General features: G+C 38.1%; 1 pseudogene; it reads right to left on the bottom strand.

Moving 5' to 3' along the window:
- Nucleotides 1-205: 205 nt before the first annotated feature.
- Nucleotides 206-4,361, bottom strand: LOC130136791 ((-)-germacrene D synthase-like; annotated as a pseudogene).
- Nucleotides 4,362-6,649: the final 2,288 nt, after the last annotated feature.

The raw sequence follows: 6,649 nt of genomic DNA, 5'->3' as shown, positions 1-6,649 counted from the left end.
ATGGCTTTCGGTGAAAGATATTTCGTCGCGAGAGCAATTTTGGTTAAACAATTATGAACCATGAAACTCAGAGAAACGTACTGCCATAAATGAACTTATGTCCTCTAAACAAAAGTTACAAAGAATATTTAATAGATAAGATATTATATGTGACGATAATTACGGGATGAAGTATTACGAAACATAAGATCCGTAGAATATATGACGAGAAAAGGGAAATTATGAGTTTCATCATGCGATTCAATTTTGAAAGTGCATACTAGTAACGATATTTTCCCTCATGCATCCAAGAAAAATAGAGAGTTCAGAGGCATGGATGATAGACCCTTTATTTTCAACACCGATGACCATTTATTTTCAATACCACATCAGTGGGACGATGTTTAGTTCAAACTTCACATCGGCAGGGGACTAACATAGAGCGATATGATATGATCTTTGAGCTTGGTCTTGGAATGGGTGTAATGATCTCCGTTGGTGTATAACACATCGATCACCTACGAGAGATTGAGAATTCGCGTGAGAACCGGTGCTGGGACCGCGGTCGGACGAGAAACTCCTCATTGATGTCCTTCCACGCATCAACAACTCGTTTCTGGAGGTCCTCCTCAGCTTCCTGCTCCGAGATGCCATTTTCTTTCATCAACAACTCCACCGAAGATGCTACATGCCCTCTCTTTTGTTCCAACTGTATATCAACAAAATTGCTGTGATTTGGTCAGCAGCGTTTCCGATTGAGTAGTGGTCGATCTAATTTCATCAAATCATTGGAGGATAATTACGTTTCTATTATACCTGGTGAGAAGCAATGTCATCCATGAACCTACATATGATTTGTGAAGCCTTCAAGATCTTGCAGTCGCCGAGCAACCATTCAAAAGCATCTCTTGTGACCACTTCGCCCATTCCTACAAGCGATGTGATCGCTATCTCTTCATAGCCTGTCGTTAATAATGCAAGGGGCATGTATTCCTCCATCGTTGGTGTGTAGCCGGTATGGAACCATTTGGCTTCGTCAAAGTACCCTCTTGCTTGCTTCTTCATCTGAGAAATTAAACGTAAACAAGAATGTTGGGTTCCCGAGAAAAACTGCATTGGGTGCATATAAAGGGTACCGATGGTGCTTATGGCTTCTTTTGCATAGACGAGGCGGTACGATCTTCCTTTCATGGCCAGTTCATTCCCAATTTCATCATAGAGATCGAGAAGCACCTTATAATAAGCTTGCATATACTCTGGTAGTCCATCCATGGCATCAACACTCCACCTGAATTCGAGTCCTTGAAAATTACACACTTACTCTACACATACTTGATCAAATTCAGAAGTTTGAGAAAGAGAATGCAGATTATGTACTTCTCAATTGCCTCGGTGAAGGATACAAGTTCTTCTATTGTGCCATAGACGTCATAGATATCATCGAGAATGGAAATCAGAGCGATCACTCTGTTTAGTATATATCTAGCCTCGGCAAACTCCGGCTGGAAATATACTCCCGATATCCAGAAGAACAACTCCACAATCCTGTCTCTAGAGAATGGGAACTTCCTCGCAACATCTTTATCCTTCCACCACCTATGATAAAATGAAGATGAGCGTTATTGAAAGTACGTTAGCCCGATGAATTCGCATAGTTCAAACTCGCTTTTTCACTAGTAAAGGACTTTCAAAAGCACTAATTAGCAGGGTAAATTGAAACTAGACGAGCAAACCTTTGGAAAACACAATCTATAAGCTAATTTTAGATTATACTATCACTTGAAGTTAGTTGACCTTGTAATCCTGCCGAGTTCCTTCTGGTGTTGCTCTTGCAGTAAGTTGAAATCTAGTTTAGCCAAGGCGAGCAAGACCTCGTCATGTGAAGGCTCTTCTTGGTAGAGTGATATATAATGCCTTGCCTCGAGTCTCGGCAGCCCCTTGCGAAGTGGCCGATTGAGGGCACAACTCACTTGTTTTGCAAGACTATTCGTTACTTTCATTTCATCAATCGATTCAAGTTGAGTTATAGCAAAAGGAAGTGCTTCCTCCAAAATATCATCGCCATGACACCTTAAATGGCAAGCTTCATATAGGGTCAATAATCCGCGCACATCTGTGATGAGCGATTCCCTGAATTTGCCTTCACTGTCCTTGAATTTGTTAAAGACCTCTGTGCGACCAGCCAACATGGGACAAAAGACGTAATTGATTAGAAATTAGGAATGCGATACACGTAGTTAATGTTGTAGATTTTCTTTCACTTGTTTCTCCTAAAAATCGAATGAGCAATAGTAAGTTTTGCGGCAATAATTTTCCAAAGAAGGAATTTTATGGGCATATTATCGGATTGGTTCACTAAGTTTAAGACTTACCCGATGAGATATTGAAACCTTGTTGTCGCAGCAATCGAAACATAAGAGCAACCATGTGAAGGTCATCTCCCATAAAACCTCCATGATCGAGTTGAGAGTAACTTTTGTGGATATGATCTAATTGCTCATCTATTTCTCGTTCAAAATGGTAGTCAATTCCCAAGCGTTGAATTTCATCAATCAAGTGAAGCATTTTTGAAGGCTTATCCGCGACATCAGTCAGCATCTTCCTCACCACTCCTTTCAATTCCTCAACTTGTTCCTCCACTCTTCCAAGGAATTTGAACTTCTGCAAATATGTAACACGCTATTCTGAATCAAAGCAAGCATGTGAAATATATATATATTACAAAAAAAAAACTCAAATGAAAGCGAAGTTACTGTGAAAAATAATAATCATGTTTTCTTGGTTACAAACCCATAGAAAGAAAATATGAAAACAAGACAAGTTGTAATTTCTGATAACTCATTGCGACGAGCATATATGCTCAGAAAAGTGAATTAATGATAAAGGTCAAATCATTTCATTTTGAAACTTTCAAAGAGACGAAATCTAACATTATTCTCTAAAATTGAATAATCGATGACCAAATCATTTCATTTAGGTGGAGTAGTACAGTTGATGTTTTTGAAGGAGGGACTGTAGCATACGTTGGGTGCATACAATATGGTCTAAACTTGTTAAACATGACCCTGTTTGATAGAGAAATTCATAGACCTAGGGGGATAGTCGAATTGATAAAGAGGATGAAGATCAAAACAAAAGCTGAATGCCCGAGAAAGCAAAGATAGATTCAAAAGTAAAATCCCCCATGTACGTTTGGTGATACTTCTCTTGAATGGACTGTGGAATTACAGTCGAAATGATCAAGCCAACCACATAGTTCTGCTACTAAGACTTAGTCCTAAACCAACGTAACTAGAACCATGTATCCGCATTCTCTTTCTCCCGGATGGAAAGGCTAAGAGAAAAAAGTAAACGAGGAAGAAAACTTTTTTCTCGCTCAATCCCTTCATTGTTCTACCACTTCTTACTAGCATTTCTTTCTTTACACTTGAAGACAACCCATTATTTTTCATAAACATGAAGAGTCAAAGAGTTCACAAATGTTGAGAGCTTTCAGGCAGAAGAAGAGCTCAAAGCGGTCCTTAGCAGCCCTACTTTCACCATATTTTCCCTACGTTCACATATGAAGTAATTGGTACCTTCACAACATGTAAATATACCTTTTTCCATTCAAGTGCAATTGCAAAAGTTTTCTGGTTATACATTTTTTTTACCTGGAACATGAATAATGGGTGACTTACATAGTGATGGAAGATGAGAGTTTTCCGATATGTAACCAATTTATCGAGCAACATTGGGATCGATGCTGCCCAATAATCTAAGAATTATGGTGCATGTGTGTTATTGAAAACTTTATGATAAAAGAAAATATATTCCATGTAATTCGTTTCTAAGGAAAATGGTTAGTTTTCATTTGTTTTGTGGTTTAGGAGAAATGATTTCCTTATTGCTAGAAGTAGAAATTGTTTTTCTCCAATTTAAGCTTATTGTTTTCGGTCCATGGAAAACTCGTTTTTGTAGATTGATTAGTTTTCCGTCATCAAAATACCGAAAATTCGGAAAATAATTTCTAGGAAACAATTGTCCTTTAAACAAACGGGCCTTAGTTCTTTGATGCCATCAATTATCGTGAACACAAGGACTTTTATTAATTCTACAAAACGCAATTGCACGAAAACAAAGGAAGAAGATAAGAGAAGAATTACTAACCGTTGAGTTGGAGGGAGAAGCATATTTGAGGAAGTAATCACCCCATACGCTCTCGTGATATTCTGCCGACCGGCGTTCGACCCCGCCACTTCTTCCTTTACTCGGAGAAGAAGATGGAATTGCCGAAACCTGAACCGACATGTTCCCCACTATTTTCGTGCTTCGTTTGCGGATATCGGACGACTACACGAATCGAAGACTGGGGAGAGGCTTTCGCTGCGTTGCAGGACATCAACACTTGATGGGTATTTATAGGCAACATGTTCGTAGCCACCTCGTTACTTGGACTTAATTTTTCAGGGCAAACCAATCACATTTTAATGAATAATAACACGAGTGAGAATATTTCGTATAAAAAGAAGATATTCTCCTTGTAACATTATCGATCCTATCCATCCCGCCTTCATACAACAACCGATATTAGTAAAATTCAGATGTAGTAAATAGAGTTTTATTTTCTGTCGAAATTACTCGCCAAAACTTATTTCTTATCGACTTATATTTCTCGGTTGGTGGTCGAGTGGCTCAGCCAAGGTCTTGCATTCAGCTGCCTGACTCACGGCATTCCTCTATTTTTCTAAGGGGATTGGGATTAGGTACTTCTTCTTGTTGCGATACAGTGGAAAGAGTTCTGCTTATACCATATATGACTATCCAATTTAAAACTGTTTTCTGACAAATGATTTTCCAACATTCCCATGTTTGGATGACGGAAAACTAATCAATCTACGGACAAACGTTTTCCATGGACTGAAAACGACAAACTTAGATTGGGGGAAAATGACATCCCCTTCTGCTAAGGAAATCACTTTTCCTAAACCACCAAACAAATTTAAACTAACTATTTTCCTCGAAAATGATTCTCATGGAAAATGTTTTCCTTTATCATAAAGTTTTCAGCAATACAAACGTACCACAAGTTTAAAATTTACTTCATTGAAATAGTAAGGAGCGGGACGATAGACGTTATTTGGATCTTTTTTTCATTTTATTTTCATTTTTTGTATATTAGAAAATTGTCCAAAAAGTCCTACGTAACACGGCTGGTGTTAACGTGGACAAGTTTTAATAATATTTTTTTAATTATTTCTTTGTTTTTCTTTCTTTCTTTCTTTTTCTTTTTCTTCTTCCAAGTCCGGTGAAGGTTGGCCAAAGAAAAAGAAAGAAAGATAAAAAAGAAAAGAAAGCATAAGAAAAATAATAAAAATAAAATTCGAAAAAATATTAAAATATTATAAAAAATTTATTCACATCAGGGCCGGCCGTGCCATGTAAGATGGCGTAAGACGGTCAGCGTCCACTTCAACGATTTCCGGCTAAAAATTGGCCGAATGGACTCAATTGGCAAAATGTGAAAAGGTTTAGAACTTAATTGGCAAAATTAAATGGTTTATGAGTGAATTGACAAAAGTACAATAGGTTTATAACTCTTTAAACAATTTTCGCTAGTATATTATCATGTCAAAACTAGTGAACAACCTTTCAGCGGCTCTGAGTAAAGAGCTCTTTTTTTTTAAATGTGAAGATTTCACCTGTCTAGAGTTCACCCCCATCGCTTTTGTCAACATCCAGGTACAAACTCTTCATGAAAATTCACTTCCAAAATCAAGGAGTCCAGCGCTCCTATGTCTTGTTTACAGTAACTTCATCCTCCTACCAACTACGAAGTGACATTCTTTCGGTAACAACAACTGACATTTGATACGCATTGGTTAAAAGTCCTAGCTTAAAGTTCCTAAGAATAGACTTGTAAACTGATTTGACAAGATTTATAGAAATGTGAAGATTTCACCTGTCTAGAGTTCACCCCCATCGCTTTTGTCAACATCCAGGTACAAACTCTTCATGAAAATTCACTTCCAAAATCAAGGAGTCCAGCGCTCCTATGTCTTGTTTACAGTAACTTCATCCTCCTACCAACTACGAAGTGACATTCTTTCGGTAACAACAACTGACATTTGATACGCATTGGTTAAAAGTCCTAGCTTAAAGTTCCTAAGAATAGACTTGTAAACTGATTTGACAAGATTTATAGAAATCTATCTATACCTTTGTAAGAAAGGAGGGTTCTTAGGAGGGACGATGGCATCCTTCCAAGGACTCTCCCTCCACTTGGTTCTATTTTTCTTTTCCTTCTTTTTCCTCTATATTCTTTCTCAATTTTTTTTCGGACCTAAGCAAATCCCTAAAAAACTTCATGTCGGTTCTCGTTCGGATCTCGAGATCACCGAGATGTAAAAATTTCAGAGGGTATTTTATCTTCCTGAGGAAGATAAAGATACAGAGGGAATTGAGAGTGCGAGACGTGTGGATACTAGCACGTTAAAATAAGGAACCCGTCCACGGAGCCCGTCTCACAGGATGGGGACAGGCCGCAGAGGCCCTCGTAGAAACGAAATCTCACTTCCTTTGGTGAGGTTACCTCTGACCTGAACACCAATAATTCAAGGGAAGCCCCTGATTAAGAGGTTACCTCTTAACCTCTTCCCTTTAGTCTACTTTTTGTATCTGAAAATATTGG

Source organism: Syzygium oleosum, unplaced genomic scaffold (assembly GCF_021117445.2).
Source record: "Syzygium oleosum isolate NSW1041296 unplaced genomic scaffold, Sole_v2.1 Sole_v2.50, whole genome shotgun sequence".
Classification (NCBI taxonomy): Eukaryota; Viridiplantae; Streptophyta; class Magnoliopsida; order Myrtales; family Myrtaceae; genus Syzygium; species Syzygium oleosum.
Note: the sequence above shows the minus strand (reverse complement) of the source record. Positions and strands in the feature narration are given on the sequence as shown.